At 38.4% G+C, this 20,337-nt stretch overlaps 1 long non-coding RNA gene across 1 annotated transcript; it reads left to right on the forward strand.

Annotated features, from left to right (window-relative positions):
* Positions 1-606: 606 nt before the first annotated feature.
* Positions 607-12,526, forward strand: LOC120371271. Its single transcript, XR_005584247.1, has 3 exons — positions 607-758; positions 6,610-6,719; positions 12,344-12,526. It is a non-coding gene; the product is annotated as an uncharacterized LOC120371271 (long non-coding RNA).
* The last annotated feature ends 7,811 nt before the right edge of the window (positions 12,527-20,337 follow it).

Genomic DNA, 20,337 nt, shown 5'->3' on the forward strand with positions numbered 1-20,337 from the left:
AAAATTAAAAGTGGATATAGTGTTTCCAGTTTTGAGAAGAATCAAGGAATTCTGCACACTTATAACCCACCAGACTTTTGGCCCTGAGGCCAACAAAAATTTAATGGATTACCTGTTCTGTACATAAGCAGAATTTCAGTTTTCCAGGCTGTTATTCTGACACTGTTTCCAGTCATTGAAATTTATTTAAAAAATTAAACAAACAAACAGACAAAAAAACCCTGTGATTTGTAAAGGAAATGGTAACAGACCTTTAACTGTAGTATCACTTGCAGGCTTTGATATAATGACTGCATAAAAATAAACAATGCTTAGGCTTTTATTACTATAGCAGCCTGTCTTCAGGATTTTTAGACCAAAATCCTGAAGGCTATAATAATTACACCTAAGTGTTCCCAGTGTATTTGCATTTGAACAGATTTTTGCCCTTCAGGTCTACTCAAGTTGCACTCACTTTAATTAGTGACACACATGGCTTAATTTGACACATTCTACGTGTACTTTTACAGATATTTAAACCAAGCAAAGCTCTGTGTAATCAAAGAGTTTTAAAGGTGGCTCTGAAGTGACAGACTTACAGGTGACTGTTCTTTCATCAAACAGGAAACTGGCCTTTTGAAGCAGGAGGAGATTGACCTTCATAGCATGACCAGTTGTATCTTCAAAGTGGAGGTGACCTGGTGCAGAGAAGACAAGTTTGGGCCAGGTGAAAGCAAGGTGTCTTGATTGGATCTGATTAACTTGGACAGACACATAAGGTAACTGGCCTTTGAGATCTGGGCAATTACATGAGGGGGATTCCTGATTAGATACAGCTCCTCTGAAGGTGGCTTGTTGAGAGTTCACTGGCCTCTTTCTTATCACTGTGGCATCTTGCCCACCATTGTATCCATTTGTTTTGTGAGCTGAATGGCTACTGATTTTCAGAGTCCCAGTGTCCATGTTGCTATGCTTAGACTTATATATGCCTGCCTTCTTATTAAGCTATTTATTTTTCTGATTGAATGACTGTTGGGTCCTTTGAGATTTTTTGTGTTTTGTGGCATAATGTCTTTCATCTATAAATAGATTCTCTACTTGCTAACAGTTTGGTTAGGTTTTGCTTGGACAGTTATTTATATTCTCCAAGCCTAATAGTCTTTTTTCTTTGTCACAACTTTGTAATAGATAGCCACTTCCAAAATGTGGAATGACAATGTATAATTGCCTTCCAAGCCATACAAGCAATTTGGAGACCAGGTTAGAAGCATCACTTGCAGTTTAAGGTTTAAATATTTAAACAGGTTAATGGGGGAAAGGGATATGCACCTACACTATGCCCCAATTGTATCATGCATTCTTGCTTTATTACACTCATGTTGAAGCCTGGAAGAGGGACTTCATAATGGTTAAAGGGATCCGTGGGGAAGGGGAACATTGATGATGCCCCATAGGCGATCACCCATAAAGTGGGGGAAGAGTGTTTTGATTATGACGAGGTAGCCTTAAGTCAGAACTTCAGTGTGTTTATCAGTATTATGATGTAAATTAGTCTGGTGAGAGCACATACATCTAGAGTGTTCATTTTCATGCTTGTTTGATAAAGTTGAGACCTTGTTTTTCTATAAAAATCATGTCTGTCTGTCAGTCAGGATATGTCAACAGCAAGCTGAAGAAATACTTTTCCCCAAGATGATGCAGGGCCGGCTCCAGACCCCAGCACGCCAAGCGCGCGCTTGGGGCGGCATTTTCCCTGGAGGGCGGCAGGCGGGTCCGGCGGACCTTCCGCAGTCATGCCTGCGGGAGGTCCACTGGAGCCGCGGGACAGCGGACCTCCCGCAGGCATGACTGCGGAGGGTGCGCTGGTCCCGTAGCTCGGGTGGACCTCCCGCAGACATGCCTGCGGATACTCCACTGGAGCCGCCGGACCAGCGAACCCTCCACAGCTGCGGGAGGTCCACTGGAGCCGCGGAACCAGCGGATCCTCTGCAGTCATGCGTGCGGGAGGTCCGCTGGTCCCCCAGCTCTGGTGCACCTCCCGCACGCATGACTGCTTGGGGAGGCCAAATTGCTAGAGCCGCCCATGAGATGATGTCACACAGAAAGAAAGATAACAAATCACTTGCTGAAAGAATACAATGCAGTGTTCTTTTTCCTAGAACTATGTTGGATTAAAATGGTTTATTATTTGAAGGAAGACTTTTAAAAATTGTAAGTAATTGTTTTAATGTATTACTGAAGTTCTAAATTTAAACTAAGACACCCAGAAGAATTTCCACCTCCACCCATCTCCTATGACCAGTTTAGGACCCACAAACAGGAGTGAATACCTTATTGGACTCACAAGAGTGTTTCCTTCTTTCTCACTAGTTTTGTCTCTTTGGACGTCTGTACAATAAGTAGAACATTCTTCGTGGTTTGGGCATAAGCTTTTGTGGGCTAAAATCCACTTCATTGCGTGCATGCAGTGGAAAATACAGTAGGAAGATATATATATATACACCAGGGATTGGCAACCTTTGGCACGCGGCCCACCAGGGTAAGCACGCTGGCGGGCTGGGCTGGTTTGTTTACCTGCCATGTCCACAGGTTCGGCCGATCACGGGCTCCCACTGGCTGCAGTTTGCTGCTCCAGGCCAATGGGGATGGTGGGAAGTGGCACAGGCCAATTCTGAAGTTTCTTGTTGGAGTCTGTTTTTGAAACAGCAGAATTCGAATTAAATTGAAAACTGGACACCATTAAATTAGGCTTAAATAAAGACTGAGAGTGGATGGGTCATTACACAAAGTAAAAACTATTTCCCCATGCTAATTTTTTTCCTACTGTTACTCACACCTCCTTGTCAACTGTTGGAAATGGGCCACTGTTTTTTTCTCCTGATAATAGCCCACTTTAATTGATTAGTCTCATTATAGTTGGTATGGCAGCACCCATTTCTTCATGTTCTCTGTGTATATATATATTCCTACTGTATTTTCCACTGCATGCATCCGATGAAGTGGGTTTTAGCCCACGAAAGCTTATGCCCAAATAAAGTTGTTAGTCTCTAAGGTGCCACAAGTACTCCTCACTCTTTTTGCTAATATAGACTAACACGGCTACCACTCTGAAACTTAAATCATAGTTTATATACACAATAGCAAACATGTTTCTTTTCCTGCATTCTCTCTAATGTTGATTGGGGCCATACAGTTCCAGTTATTTTAGAACAATGAATGGGTGATTGACATTAAAAAAATACAGTTTACTTCACTGGGGTTGCCACCTTTGGATAGACATCAAAATATAATGGGCTGTAGAAGTATTACGTTTCCAATTTAATGAACCAATAATGTTCCATTTTAAAGAAGAAAGATCCCAGTATGCTAAATTATGAGAGGAATGCCAAACCATAATTCTACATATGCTTTGTGATAGCTTTGCTTATCAGGAAAACTATAGCATAGTGAGGATAAATTAATTACCTAAGTAACATAGCAAGTCAACAAGAGAATTAGGAATAGAACCCTCTGACTCCCAGCTCACTGCTTTAATTACATTCACTAAATATCCAGCTTGCCCTTCTGTTGAGGTTGTTTTTGTGGGGGTTATTTTGGATATGAATTAAGTGTTCTTGATTGAGATGATTCCAGCTGCAGTTATGTCTCTGAGATTATATTAAGGTAAATAGGATGCAGTGGGAGAGACATTACAGATTTCTTTTAATAACCTAAATGTTGTAACCAGGTTCTTATTTGTAGGCTATATTTTGTTGAGTTGGGATTAGTTTTTAGAAGAGCAAAAAAAGAAGAGATGCTTTGATGTGTTTGGTTACGGTCCTTGTTCTTAAACAGATATGTGTCTTACTGTCACAAGGTTGATTAAAGTAAAGCTCAGCAAATGTCACTCCGGTCTCCTTGCTCTGCGCTAACCAGTCTATTTTAAAAATGCATGCATTCAATTGTCAGCAGTATTAGCATCCTATGAATTTGTTTTATAGGATTGATGCTTGGCAACAGAGCTTATCTGAATATTTCTACTTTGTGAAGAGGCAGTCTCAACAATCTGTGATATGCCAAACCTGATGTTACACACAGTTCTCATTTGTACAATGATGATAAGCTGTAAAGTGCTATGTTGATGCTGCCTGTGTGTCTAATGTCAGAGTTAAGGATTCACTTTTTTGAGGCCAATTTGACTACTGTGACAGGGTCAGGCCAGGTGGCTACAAGAGAGTGGTGGAAGGTAGTTACATTAGCTCCAGGTTAAGTAGGCCCCTTTTCCCTGGGTAAGATAACAGGGACTATTCCAGAAAACTCAGGAACTTTCTAGAACTAATTAAGGCAGGCAGGCTAATTAGGACACCTGTAGCCAATTGGAAAGTTTCTAGAATTAATTAAGGCTAATCAGGACACCTGGTATAAAAAGGCTCTCACTCCAGTTAGTGAGATTTGCTTAAGGAGCTGGGAGTGAGAGGACATTCTGCTGGAGGACTGAGGAGTACAAGCGTTAACAGACATCAGGAGGAAGGTCCTGTGGTGAGGACAAAGAAGGTGTTGGGAGGAGGCCATGGGAAGTAGCCCAGGGAATTGTAGCGTTGTGTAGCTGTTCCAGAAGGCACTCTAGCCAGCTGCAGTCCACAGGGCCCTGGGCTGGAACCTGGAGTAGAGGGCGGGCCCAGGTTCCCCCCAAAACCTCCCAACTCCTGATGCAACACAGGAGGATCTCTCAGGTTAGCTAGATCCACCAATAAGCGCAGGACCCACCAAGGTAGAGGAGGAACTTTGTCACACTACCTTGAAATCTGAAATTTCATCGTGCTTCAGCCCAAAGAGGCAGAAATACCAAGAAAAGTTGGATAGTTGTTTTGAATAGTGGGATTTTGGCCTCATGAAATCAGAAATGTGAAGTAAATCACTTCCAGTTTTGGATCAGAGCTAGTCCTGATCATAGGCTTGGAATTTAGATCTAGGACTTTGAATATTGATCTTCCCCTGACTTTTTTATTCAAGTGGTGAAATCTGGCCCTATCCAAGTCAGTAAGATTCCTAAGAATACACTGTTAATCACTAAAGAACATTATAGATTTTCTCGGTTTCATCATAATTCAGTAGTGTATAAAAAGAAACTATCTTAAAGTTTCAGAGGGGTAGCCGTGTTAGTCTGGATCTGTAAAAGTGGCAAAGAGTTCTGTGGCACCTTATAGACTAACAAATGTATTGGAGCTATCGTGGGTGAATACCCACTTCGTCAGATGCATGTCGGATGCCCCCCCCCAAAGTGGTTATTCACCCGTGAAAGCTCATGCTCCAATATGTTTGTTAGTCTATAAGGTGCCACAGAACTCTTTGCCATTTTTATCTTAAAGTTGAGTCAAGTTTCTTTTAGAAAAGTTCAGGCACTTCAGTTTTTGGCAGTTCATATTATACTGCAGTGTACATTAATTAAAAGAATGCAAAGTAACATCAGAAATTGGTAACATTGTCAGATGTTCTCTTTATTCTGTTGTAAAATGGCATATAGAAGCCTTAGCCACATCTTCCCACCACCAAAGTCTCAGTATATTCCATTTTTAAGTACAAAAAAGTTTGATTTCTAGCACCAACATTATAACTTTCAGATTGCATGTTAAAAATAAAGTTTGTGCATTAACAAAACAGAAAAGCTCAGTGAATCTTTAACACTCTCTTCTTCTGTTGCCAACTATAAATGTGTCTTTTAGCTCTTGTTATAGAACCTGCTTTTATTCCCATTGGTGCTAATGGGAAAACTCACATTGATTTCAATGAACTGCGATTGGGCTCATAATTTATATCAGGTGAAAATGTATGTATGCTATTTTTCACTAGATTCTCTTTCCATTTACTGTAGTACTATCTCTATAATAGATGCATCATACTTGGAAATTCATACTTTTATATGGTGCTTGAATAGCAACTGTGTAATAAGAGTAGCTCTTGGGTTATATAAGTGTTGTTCAGACAATTGCATCTCTTGAGTGGAAAGAGTAATTGACTTAAACTTTGAAATATATAGTTGACATATTAATTGCTACAAACATGACAAGTTTGATTTCATTACCTGAAAAACAGTTGGGATTTGTAAAGAAGTGTGCATTTTATAAAACAAGGATCTTAGGAAGACCAAGCTTCCAATTTTTAATAATGTAAAATTTAGATAATGCTTTAGCTGTGAAGAATGTTTTTAAACCACAATACTTTCTGTAGCGCATAAATACTATACAAATGATTTATGTATGTCCAGTGCAGGTACTTCATAGGAAAGGTATAGAGGGACCGGATAAATGGCTTGGAAAAGGACTTAAAAAGAGGTGTTTAGTAAAGGAGGGAACGGGGTGGGAGGCAGTTGGGGACTCCTATAATGAGTATGGCAAGGAGCCAAACCCCATTATTATAGCCCACCTTAACCCTCCTAAGAGCAGGGGTGGGTGGTAAGGTTCCAGCAATGGATTTGCTGAAGGGACCTGGATGGAAAAAGATGGGGAGCTGGTAAAAGCCCCCTGGGTAATTGTGGAATAAACATGGGGTTACCTGCTCTGTACACTTTTGTCTGCCGGGTAGTCCCAGACATCTAATAATAAAGTTGCGGCTTGATTAAATCCATGTCAAATGTCTCCTTTCCTTCTTTAGGTACTGCCAGACATTACTCCAATTGAAGTCTTATTGGCACGGAGTAGGGAAGAAGAACTATTTCTAGTATCTTGCTTACAACACTCTTGCTAATACATCCCAGAATGATGGTGGGTTGTTTTTTTTGTTTGTTTGTTTTTTGCAACTGTGTTACACTGTTGATTCATATTTAGCTTATGATCCACTATAAACCCCAGATCCCTTTCCATAGTACTCCTGCTGAGGCAGTCATTTCCCATTTTGTATGTGTGCAATTGATTATTCCTTCCTAAGTGGAGCACTTAGCATTTGTCCTTATTGAATTTCATCCTATTTATTTCAGACCAATTCTCCAGTTTCTCCAGATGATTTTGTATTTTAATACTATCCTCCAAAGCCCTTGCAACCCCTCACAGTTTGGTACCATCCACAAACTTCATAAATGTACTCTCTATGCTATTATCTAAATAATTTATGAAGATATTGAACAGATGCAGACCCAGAACTGATCTCTGTGGGACCGTACTTGATATGTAAGCCACTGATAACTACTCTCTGGGAATGATTTTACAGCCAGTTATACATCCACCTGATTGTAGCTTCATCTAGGCTATATTTCCCTTATTTGTTCATGAGAAGGTCATACAAGACAGTATCAAAAGCCTTCCTAAGGTCAAGCTTTACCACATCCACCTCTTCCCCCTATCCACAAGGCTTGTTACTCTGTCAAAGAAAACTATTAGGTTGTTTTGACATAATTTTTTCTTGATAAATCCATGTCGGTTGTTATTCATATTTTAGGTGTTTGCAAATTGATTACTTGAGTATTTGCTCCATAATCTTTCCAGATACTAAAGTTATGCTGACTGGTCTGTAATTTCCCATGTTGTTCTTATTCCCCTTTTTATAGATTAGGACTATATTTGCCCTCTTCCAGTCCTCTGGAATCTCTCCTGTTTTATGAGTTTTCGAAGATAATTGCTAATGGCTCAGATATCTCATTAGTTAGCCACATGAGTACTCTAGGATGTATTTCATCGGTGACTTGAAGACATCGTGTCAAAGTAATTTTTAACTTCTTCCTTTCCCTATTTTAGGCTCAGATTCTACCTCATTTTCACTGGTGTTCACTATGTTAGCCATCCAGATAAAAACTGAAAACTGAAACAAAAATGTTAATTAGCATTTCTGCCATTTCCACTTTTTCTGGGATTGACTTTCCACTCTCACTAAATAATTGGCCTACCTTGTCCTTAATCTTCCTCTTGCTTTTCATGTATTTGTAGAACATATCACTTGTATTGGTTACCATGAGAACAGGTGCCTTGCTTTAGCTGACCATAAAATATGGCCTAAGGTATTCTCGAGTCAGTCATATCAATAAGATGCCCAGACCAAAGCATGTGAGCTTTTATGAGCATGCTTTGAGTGGCAGACATCCAACAATGATGAAAGATTTCAATATTGGAACTCTTTTCCCACAATTTGACTCTGCAAACAAATCAAAGACTTCATTTTAAGGGTTGTGTAGCTCATTAAACTGTAAGTGGCTTTCTAAATAGTTAAAAGGTGTATACACAATCTGTTATATTTAGGTATATTTACTTAAGAGTTAGATAATATGTCAGTGGTTGTACATTTCATTCTTATTGAACAGATTAATACTTAACAAATATGTAAAATATCTTACAAACTTTGGGCCAAATTATTTTCTAAATTGCATTTCTGTAAATCGGGAGAAACTACATGGAAGTCAGAGATTTTGAAATTATTTTAAAAAAAAACTTTCCAAAGATATACATGGTAATATAAAAGAGACAGTGCCTAGTCTTTGAGCCTGGCTCAGTTACACTCTGAATAGAACCTAGGTGGAGCGATGGAAAAAGGATGGCTGTATTGCAGCTTCATGGCTATTCTAACTTGTGCTGCCTGTAAATGACCTTCTAGCAGCTGTTGTGGAAGCTCAGTGTCTCAGAGCACAGAGGACTTCTGGCCTTGCTCCCTCTCCTGTCATACTCTATGTCCCCTATGCTATGCTGGCTCTATGCCATGAAGGGATTCCCTCACACCAGAAGAATTTAGCTGCCCCACTGAAGCAGAGCAAAGAGGTGGTGACCTGGAGTCAGGATATCACCCAGTATATGTAAAACTAAGCATAACAAAATATATTGTTGGAATTGTCCGTATAACATAGTAGCCTTGAGGTTCCATTGAGAGCATCATTGTGTATGAGAAATATAGGACTTAAGATCATGTGGGATGCCTATTGACTAAGGTGTGTTTCTTAAGCATTATAGTAGGCATAACAAAAAAAGAAAAGCAGAAAGGGATGAAAGCAATTCCTAAGTGAACACTCAGCCTTTCCCAGAGGCCTGGAAGATAAAACAGTCACTCCACCACTTACTTATTCATAACAAAACTCAGGGCTTGAAAAATGTACCTTGCATCTACTAAAAGAAGGATTAAGCCTGTTAACCAGGATGGAAAATACCTGTATAGCCAATACCCCTTCAATCTGAAGAAAATTAAACAGCTGTGTATTTATTTCATTATAATAATTATCAATCAACTTCTGTTTAGTTAGTTTTTTAAATATAATTAACTCTATCTCTTGCTTTCACTCTACTTTCTTTCCCTTCTTGAGTTCTCTCTCTTTTTTTGTCTTTTATTTCCTGTTATGGATCCTGGTGCATATTTTCCTCATTTGTATTTAGTGTCTATTTCTTCTCTTCCTTCTCTGTCTCCCTCTACTCCTTGTGTTCATATCTCAGTCTGTGCCCTATATAATCCCCTATGTTTTCTGTCACTAAATCTCTACCTCAAAATCTCTCCTCCTTCCTCTCTACCCATCCATCCTTGTCCATGCACTTACCACTTCACAAAAGCTTCCTCAGCAATGTCCATTCAACCAACCCTTACATAGGACTTATAAAATGTACCAGGTATGTCCAGTGACAATGCCTTGGTGAAAGTCAGGTCTCCACTAATTCAGCTGAATTGCATATACCTTCTACTTTAAAAATGGTGCGTGCATTAGACAACACTGCAGGTGAGTGGCAAACTAAGAAACACATAGTGCAGTGATCAGAAAAAAGTAAGGTGTTTGTGTGCCTGCATCTGTTGCCTTTCACACATTCGTCATGTGAAGAGCATCATAGATATATGACACAGCTTATCAAACTGGTCTATGATAGTAAGAAAAATGTTAAAGAAAAATAGCTGTCAGACATTTTAAACATACACTATTTAGGCATGTGAACCAATAGTGTACAACCTTGAACTGTCCTGAAATAAATCACTGTAAAGCCCCCAAAATACAATTAATATTACAAACAATATTGATAATTATTTTTTTATTGAAAGCAATTCTTGATTTGAAAGTTTCACTTTGTTAACTTCCTTCCTGGTAATTGTTCTGTATATCCCATATGCGACTAAATCTCATTCTTTCATCTTAGTTATGGAGATGCTTTTCTCTTTCCTGAGAGATGTCTGATCTTGCAGATTTTGAGAAAAGTCGTGTTGAGTGAACAGTCTTATTTTTCTAGAAACGGTGTCAGCAGTCTTGCTGGAGCAGTGACATTTTCTCTTCTGTTGAAACTAAGGTTAACATGGAGACCTCCAGATGTAACACAGGTCAAATATATACACTAATGCTGATTAAGTATCAAATGTGATTCAGCAAAATATAATATGCATGGTTAGGTTGCTTAAGAGCATAGGAGTTATATATATATATATATATATATATATATGTGTGTGTGTGTGTGTGTATATATATATATATATATATATATATATATATATATATATATATATATATATATATATATACACACACACAGTTATATAAAAAATCAGAATTGACTATAATCACCCTCAAGGTTTATAGGCTTAAGAATTTTTTGTTCAGACAGTTAGTCTGAAGATTTTATTCCATATTAAAAGCTGCATATGCAGTTGGATTAAAACTCAAACAGTACAACTAACCACAACTGGATCTGAACTCCAGAATTTTTTAAATTACAAACATAAACTATTTTTATTCCATACTGAATTATACTTTAAATCTCTTACCTAATTTGTTGCTTGTATTAGAGTAGCACACCAAGGTCTTACACAGAATTGGAGTCCCACTGTGAGAGCACTATACAGATATAGTCCCCATCCTGAAGAAGCAACCATTTAGATTAAAATATTTTTTAAATCGCTCTTTTACTTAGATGCTCGTATCTGTACTGACTATACATGTCAGTTATCACATGTTTTTGGCGTGATAGAAAAGTTTGAGTGATAGTTTTGTTCCTCTGAACACCAAAGATAGCAGAGAACAAAAGAAGTCCATCCAAACATGGAGTTGCCCATTGGTCTGTGGTGAACATATTAATAAATGTAACATGTAAATTATATAGACATGGAAAACACTAAGACATGGATTACTGCAGGGCCGCCCGGGGGGAGGGGGCAAGTGGGGCAATTTGCCCCAGGCCCCAGACCCCGCAGGGGCCCCCATGAGAGTTTTTTGGGGGCCCTAGAGTGGGGTCCTTCACTCACTCCAGGGGCCCCAGAAAACTCTCGCAGGGCCTGGGCCCCCGGAGCTTCTTCCACTCCGGGTCTTTGGCGGCGGGGAGTCCTTCCGCCGACCCCCCGCTGCCGAATTACCGCTGAAGCGGGACCCGCCACCGAAGTGCCGGGTCTTCAGTGGTAATTCGGTGGCGGGGGGCCCCGCTGCGGGTCTTCAGGGCACTTCGGCGGCGGTTCCCAGAGCGGAATGACCCTCCGCCGCTGAATTACCGCTGAAGCGGGGGGGGGGGGGCCCTGCCGCCGAAGACCCCAGGCCCCCTGAATCCTCTGGGCAACCCTGGATTACTGTTGACCAGATTCTGATCTTTTACACATATGAATATGTGAAATAAACTCATTAGAAGTTTTAATGGTTTCACACAGTAATTTCAGATATATCTATGCGCAGTGGAGATCAGAATATGACCCTTTCTTTTCACAGGTGGGGGGGGGGAAATCTGGGAGTTTGCACAAGTTTATTCAAACAGTTTATAAAAATAAAAAAAATGAAAATTCCTTGGCTCATTAAGAAATTATTAGGCATTTATTTACACATCATTATGTACAAGTGACACAGTGCACCAGTCTTTTTTCTATCTCTTCTTCCCACTTCATCCATTAAAAAAACAAATGTCAGTCTGTGAGGGGTTGCTTAAGGCAGGTTTCACTTAATGAATTATATAAGCAATTATCCAAATATGAACTAACGTGATGGTGTGCAAGGCACAAGTTTGGGCAAGCAATTGGCTAAAATATATTCACATAAAATGTTGTTGAAAAACAAATTTATAAACGTTAAAATTATATAAAATATTAGTCAAGATGATTCATGAACAGTGTCTATAATTTTCAAAAGTAAATGTATCAGATTAGTGAATTTATTTGAATGGATTCTCAATGTACAACATCAGACCTGCAGTATAAGTGGCCTATGAGAACTTTTCATTATGATTGTTCAGTCGCATTTTAATTAACATGTTACATGCATTTAGATGAATGTGTGATCAGTGAAATAAATGCAGTGGTGTCTATTTCTATGCATAATGCTCCAGGTATAGAGCATTGTGTCAACCCAAGAGGTAACTTTTATTCAAAAAGTTAAAATCACCTGCAGATAGGAGCTTACAATAAAGAGCCTTGTTGGCTACAGGGTTGCTAATGTGATACTATAACAGAAAACTCTTTTTGATAGGTTTTTAGAACACCAGAAATCGTGGATGTGAAACTCGAATTGTTCAACAGCAAAGTCAGCTTCATTAAGATTTAGGCCAGAGCCAGTACTGCACTCAACCTCACTTATGAGTATATTTCAGACTTGTGTTATCCTTTTTAGTATGTGGTTGCTTATTGGTTTTGGAATATTGTTTAAAATGAAATATGGATATTATAAATTCATATAATAAAAAGAAGGATCCCAAAAAGAACATTACCATTTCCTACTAGTCTGCCTCTCTCTCCCTGTATGGGTTATTTTTAAAATGAAATGCCTCCCTCAATATGGATTTCATTATCTCTTTACCAGCTGGTCACTTACGAACTTTCACTCCCTTTTTTATTATTCACACATATGGAAATGAAAATAATAATACTGTATTAGAAAATGATTTAAAACAAATCTGTTTCTAATTGAAAATGCTTCGGCTGGATTGGCAGCAGCTTTCAGTAACTCTAAGAAAGGTCAGGCATCTTTTAACTACTCCAGATTTTATATTAGGGAATAAGCATTAAAAATGTTCCAATTTGTAGTACTGAAAGGTGCAACTGGATCATTGTTTTCATGTTCAGGCTGGCATTTTTAATATTTACCAGAGATGGCAGTTTCATGTGAACATGGGAAGAAAATAAAACAGGAATGAAAGCTATAACTACCCTGGCAGAAACTAAAGAGATACTGAACAATGGCCTGGTTTTCATTTTCAAAGTGGCATTTTTATGAGTATTTCCAATCTGCAATATCAGTAAAAAATATTTTCTGAATAGATTTGAAGTTGCATCAATTTTTAACAAGTTTTGACTGAACAGGTTGACGTAGGGATATGACCTCATCCGTGGATTGGTGGTTTCCTGACTGTTGGACCATCTTGTATGGGAATTTACATCCTGCAGAGTACACTAGTCTTAATACAGGAAAAAAATTATATGCTTTCTCCGTGGGGCAGCATCCCATTCAAGTGATCATAACTAAACTCAGCAAGAGGAGAGAGCAATTCTGCTCTCTGTGTAGATTAATTAACACCATGACACACAGTATAATTTAATTTATCTGATTAATTTAAAAGTGAATATTTAACATTCGCAAATAAAAATGTAAAAATTACTTAAAGTAGGTATTTAAGTTACCCAGATATATCTGAACAGAAAAAAAAATCCTCAGTCATTCTTTTTTTTTTTAAACCCCTTCTCCCAACATTAAAGTCCTGTCTTCATGTAACAGGTTATTTATAATTGTTTATCACAGTAAATTGACACAGATCAATGTAATCTAAGGGAGCAATTTAGTGCCACTTTTTTTAACAGGGCAATTGATGCCAGATATAACTATAGCCAAGGCATGCACTCTTGCCTGCTTTTAAACGGTCACATTTACTGCATGCTATAGAGCCTGCGGTGCTTTCTTTAGAAGTAGGATGATTCATATGTACAGCTCATCAGGGCAGCATTGCAGCTAGTTTCATGTCGAGCAGATATATAAGGGGAGTTGCATGATGCCAACAGTGGGAACGTTTTGTCATCTCTGGTTTAGTTTGATGTTTTATCCTTTCAAGTGGAGAGATAATTCTGAACTAAATCCTGGAGAGTCAGTGATTGTGGCTGAGGTTGGAGCTAATGCAGTCACTTTGTTGTACAATGTAGGTGAGAATTAATGTAGCAGAATTCTCTGATTGCTGGGCTTTGGAGACTTAGAAGCTAGCAAGGCCATAGATGAGGGAGTGGTGGTGAAGGTAAGAGTGGGTAAAGGCACAGATGGGGATTTCAGGAAAAATGAAATCAAGGCTGGGCATACATGGATAATGTTCTGGATTTGCAGAACTAAGAAATGTCTGAGGAGGTCATGGTAAGATGATATTATGGCTGGTAGAGGAGAAAAGGCATGGATAAAAAAAATAAGGTAGAAGATTGTCATCTTCGTGCCTTGGAGAAGCACTGACTGACTTTTGCTGATGAAAAGTGAAATGAAGCAGAGAGTAGACAGGGATATGTTATTAAATGTGACTAAAGATATGGATAGCATCTGCTCTTTATTCTCAGACTCAATATAGAGATCATGGTCTGAAACCTGGCCTCATTTATGACTGTGTGAGCTTGCTGAAGTCTGTGGAGTTTCAGGGATATAATGGAGGACATAATTTGGACGTAGATAAAGGTAGACAGAAAAGAGCAGAAGGATGAGAATTGAGTCTTTTAGACCTTCATAGAGCAGTTTTGGCTAGAATTAAAAGTACCTCCAGGGGATATAGTAATGGATGGGGAGAGAGGGAATGAGAAAGATGTGGTAGTAATGTAATAGTAGATAATGACCCTGGTAGGTTAGAACGAGAGAGATCGAGAGATCTTCATGGCTATAGAGGTATCCCAGTAGTCCATGGTGCTGAAATGAAGAAGTAGGAGCCAGGAAAAACAACCCTCATCTACAAGGAGATGGTTGCTAACTGTATGAAGAGAGCAGTTTTGTGTTATAGACAAACAAAGCTCAGATTCAACAGGATCAACAATATGGATATGTGATACATAAGAAAAAGGCTACCTTCTCCAGTACATTCCTGGGTAAGAAAAAGTTAGTAATTAGGCAGTTACAACAGATGTTTAGAATTCTTCAAGGGCAGGAAACTGTCCATATACAGGGAATGTGGGCTGGGGGGAGGGAAGAAGAGTGGTAAGAGAACAATGAGAGGATCAGTAATGAAGGTAGTGAACTCCTTGTACGTCACTGAAGAAAGCTTGGGAGTGAAAGACATATCTATTCAGGGGATACCATCATAGGACCTAATCACATCAGCCACACTAGCAGAGGCTCGTTCACCTGCACATCTACCAATGTGATATATGGCATCATGTGCCAGCAATGCCCCTCTGCCATGTACATTGGCCAAACTAGACAGACTCTATGTAAAATAATGAATGGACACAAATCAGACATCAAGAATTATAACATTCAAAAACCAGTTGGAGAACATTTCAATCACCCTGGTCACTCGATTACAGACCTAAAAGTCACAATATTACAACAAAAAATCTTCAGAAACAGACTCCAATGAGAGACTGCTGAATTGGAATTAATTTGCAAACTTGACACCATTAAATTAGGCTCAAATAAAGACTGGGAGTGGATGGGTCATTACACAAAGTAAAAGTATTTCCCCACGTTTATTTTTCTCCCCTACAGTTCCTCACACCTTCCTGTCAACTGCTGAAATGGGCCATTTTGATTACCACTACAAAAAGTTTTTTTCTCTCCTGCTGGTAATAGCTCACCTTAACTGATCACTCTCGTTACAGTGTGTATGGTAACACCCATTGTTTCATGTTCTCTGTGTATATATATCTTCCTACTGTATTTTCCACTGTATGCATCCAATGAAGTGGGTTTTAGCTCACGAAAGCTTATGCTCAAATAAATTTGTTAGTCTCTAAGGTGCCACAAATACTCCTGTTGTTTTTTGCAGATACAGACTAACACGGCTGCTACTCTGAAACCTGTCAAATTAATAGTGAAATTTTAAAAAATGGCATGGAAGAAAAAGTGAAATGAACATGAGGGCACTCCTGTGGATTACAGAATAGATTAATTTTCTTACATCGCCATTGTATATTGTTTTTCCTGTTTCGTTGTAGTCTTAGGCGTAGAAAGGCAAAAAATTAGGTACAGGAAAAAGTTCATCCTTTCCACAGTTACTTACAGTTAGTAGTTAACTGAATGAGGCAGAAAGGGGTCCAAATTCTCTCCTCAATTTGCACCTGTTTAGTTCATTTTGAATTTGATGGTAGTTGTTCCAGCGTATCTGTGAAAGGAATTCAACTCTGTGAGATTAAAACCAGGTGCATTGTTCTTCAGTAATCCACAAAGATGTCAAGACGATTGTATGGAAATGTAACAAGTTTCTTAAACTTCTGAAATGTTTTCTTCTTTAATATTGGTGGAGATCAGCCTTAGCTTCGAGGTATAATCCACACATTAAGGCCCTTCTCCTTCAGCAGTCATTCTTTTATATTCTTCCTTTATAACCATAAAATGCAAAGATTTTAATATCAGTCACATCAGTTCCTTGACTTTGTAGCTGTCTTTGCTCCTGTGTTGTATTTTACAATTCAGCATGCTGTGATATAAATTAGTAGCACAATTCACTGGAGAAAAATATTTTAAATGTGTTTTTAACATCATTTACAACTAGGCAACTTGCCAGATAACATATCTTCTTCTACCAAAAAAGTATGTCAAATTAATTGAGCACATTTCATAAACTGTGTCCCTAGACCATCAAGAATATAAGGAGCTAGGTACATAAACTTTAGGAACAACTTAGAAGAACCTATTCACCTATTGCTGCTACATCATCACATTTAGCTCTTGCTATATTCAAGTCAGTATCATGTCATGTGCATATTTTCACTTATTTAAGAACAAACATAGTGAATTTGGACAAAAAGAATCAGTGGCCCACGTTGCTCTGGCACAAGTAATCCACCTTTTGGCAGGCATACATAAATATGCTATGAGTTCCCAGAGACTTGTATGCTCCAGCCTTAATTATTTTGCTATTTGTAGCTTCAATTGCAGACCTTCTCATGACAGTATTTTCTATTGCATAATAACCCTTTAAGTGAAAAGACTCTTCAGATCAATTAATGTTTCTTAGTTTTAATTTATTCAGATTATATGACAGTATTTCCATGTTTTGAATTAAAAACACTGCAAAACAGATGTGAAAAACAAGACACTTCTGGAAATGCTTTTCACTATTTCCATGCATGTCTACTGAGGCTTAATTGCAGCAGATTGTATTACTATTAAAAATAAATATATATAAACAACTCTTATTTTCAAATATTTTGGCATGTAAAAATACCCAAGCATAGTTTGCTGCAATTCATGAAGTGCTACTTTTCATTTTTTGAGAATTCTCAGGCTATCTAGTAGGTAGTTTAGATGCTTGTGAAGACTGAAAGTCTCCTAATTTTTAGTACCAAAAATTATTTGTCCAGATATTCATACCAGAAGAGTAGCACAGGGTGGTCTCCTATTTAAAATGTTTGTCAGCAGTGAAGGAATGGAAGCAGTAACATAGGTGACCAACCACTCAAACAGCAAAGTATCAAAGTGGACTATTCATCAACAACCTATAATTTAATATGGATCCCAAAGTATTCAATGTATACTGATGACTAATAAAGACAAAGAAAATTAGGCTAAGTTTCCAGTCAACTAGAAAGAGGGAGCTAAATTGTACCAATATGAATAAAGACTAGCTCAACTTTTGGTAACGCTTCCTGCTTTTAGACTTCTTCTAAATGTATGTTATGGGAAGGTTAGTTACTATTGGGTAATTGCTTGTTCTCAATAGAATTTTATTAATTCCTTTGAATTATCTCAAATATTTCCTCATTTATATGTAAAATGACAGTTAGTCTTATTGCCAGCCCTGGCAACTCATCCTGTGGAATAAAAGCAGAGCTGATAACTTTCATGAATTTATTGTAAATTTTGAGATACATGATGTATTCTGAAAGCCTCACTCATGGTGGCAATTAATTATGTGAGAATCTTGGTTTTCATTAAAAAAAAAGTAAGTTTCTAGTCCTCTTGGTTGCAGAGAAAAGCCTGAAAAACTGACCCAAATGTATTCAAAAATCAGAAACCAGAAGGCATGTTTTTGGGCCTGATGCATGATTTTTGAGTGCATGGGGTTGGCAATATGGTAAAAGTCAAATTGTGTTTATTTTTAGATTATTTATCTTCAACAGTAGTAAAGTTTCTACTGGTCTTATTCAGCCTTCATTTAGTATGTACTCTTATCCTACTGGGGTTGCATGGGTGTGAGAGCAGAATTTGAAGACACTGTTTGAACAGGTTTAGATGAGGGCAGAATTGGTCCTTTGTTAATAATTATGTTGATAATGTGAGCCATAATACAATTGTGTTCACACTGTTGGAAATCTGAGTAATTAATTGCTCCCTGGTGGTGAGGGACAGAGCTCAGCTGAACTAAGCAAGGAGATTTTGTATAAAAAGTCACTTGTTAGGCAAACTCGAGAATTGCAAACAGAGGCAGCTAACAGAGTTTTGCGGGGAGTTGAGGGAATGAGTGTGAAGGGTTTTCCTTCCAGGTTCTGATCTATGTGCAATTTCAAGTTGTACAGAAGTGGAACAATGGTGGTGACCTGTAATACATGTGCATGTTTTCTTTTCTACCTGAAGCCAGAAGGCATTTGCTGTACATGAAGTGCAAGTTGGTGCCAGCTGGAAGAGAAGATTCTTTGTTTGGATGAGCATGTAGAGACACTACTAAGAATTGGAGTAGTAGAGGAGTTCCTAGACAGCCAGGTTCAGGAAATGTCAGTAATTTAGGTTCAAGGAAAAAGGAGCTGTCCACCAAGAAGTTGGGAGAAAGGAAGTCAGGCAGGAGGCCTGACAGTTCATAACCATCAGAGGCAAGAGGTCACAATTCCATTCTACATAGCTGGAGATAGATTAGTATGGGCAGGCTGTGGCCACCAGAGAGAAGAGGATTGAGGGGAATTCCATACAGATAGAAGTTTCCAATCAATGTCATGTCCTAAACATTGAAACTGTGGAAGATACCTTTGCAAGTCCAGCTGGTCCAAGGGAATGGAGAGAGATATGGGAGGTACTGTTGGATGGTATCTTGGCCAAGTCTGTAGTTGAGCTTTTCCACAAAGAATTCTCCAACCATTTGAGGAAGACAGATGATCCTGGCTGGGGATTTAATACTCAGAAGAATTGAAAGAACATTCTGCAAGGGACATGCAGACAACAGGATGATGTGCTGCCTTCCTAGAGCAAACACATGAGATGTCACTCCAAGATTGGATACGTTTTTGAAGTCAATGAGAAAGGGTACATTGGTGATGGTTCATATTGGTGCTAAAGACTCTGCATCACAGGATATATTGCAGCTAGATTACTTCAGGGAACTCAGAAGCGTACTGAAGAAGAACGTCATCCAAATGATCTTCTCTGAGATCCTTCCTATCCCATGAGCAGAGAAAGATGGAAGATTCTGGAAGTGAACCACTGGCTAGGTAAGTGGTGTAGGATGAAGGGGTTGTATATTGGTCCTCCTTCTATGTGGAGAGGGGGTTGCATAGTTTGGATGGCCTAATCTCAGCAGAAGGAGCACCAATCTTTTCAGGGACAGGCTGGCTAAAGTAGTCAGGAGGGCATTAAGCTAGTAACAAAGGGGAGGGTTAAAAGAGGGAAGATATGAATGCGCCTTTAGCACAAAATTGAGATGTTAAGAAAAAAAATTAACCTAGAACCAAAGGACATGAAGAGAAGAAACTCTTAAATTATCTACACATCAATGTATGTATGTGTGTGTGTGTGTGTGTGTGTGTATACACAAACACGCATCCATTGGTGTGTAGGCAAGTCAAGAATTTCTTCTCTTTATATAGATATTTATATACACACACACACACACATTTGGTGCATTAAAAGGGCCAATTTCACAAAGCTGACAACAATTTTGAGCTATATGTGCTGGGAGGAAGAATTTAATCAAGAAAATGTGAACAATAATTGAGAACTCTTTAATAAATGCCCCAAAAGCTATAATCAAGGAAGAAGGCTGTTTTAATTTTAAAAATAACCTGATTTAGAGGGGAAGTGATGGCAGCTGATAAAAGAACTATTGGAAAGTGGGGAAGTTTATAGTAATTAATATAAATCAGAAATGGGAAATGTAGACTATTGATAAGGCATACAAAGGGACTCAAGCAGAAATCTATGGCCATCTGAATTAAGAACAATAAGAAGTTTATATTGGGAACAAAAAAGAATATTAACAATGGCGCTGGTCCATTACTACATTGCAATTGGAGGATTGTCAATAACAATGCACAAAATAATTCAATAATAGTTCAATATTTTTTTCTGTTCTGTATTTGGGGAAAAACAGATGGATTAGTCATAGCAAATGATGCATTCTTTCCATATCATTAGTATTT

The sequence above is a fragment of the Mauremys reevesii genome, linkage group 9 (genome assembly GCF_016161935.1).
Source record: "Mauremys reevesii isolate NIE-2019 linkage group 9, ASM1616193v1, whole genome shotgun sequence".
Taxonomy (NCBI): domain Eukaryota; kingdom Metazoa; phylum Chordata; order Testudines; family Geoemydidae; genus Mauremys; species Mauremys reevesii.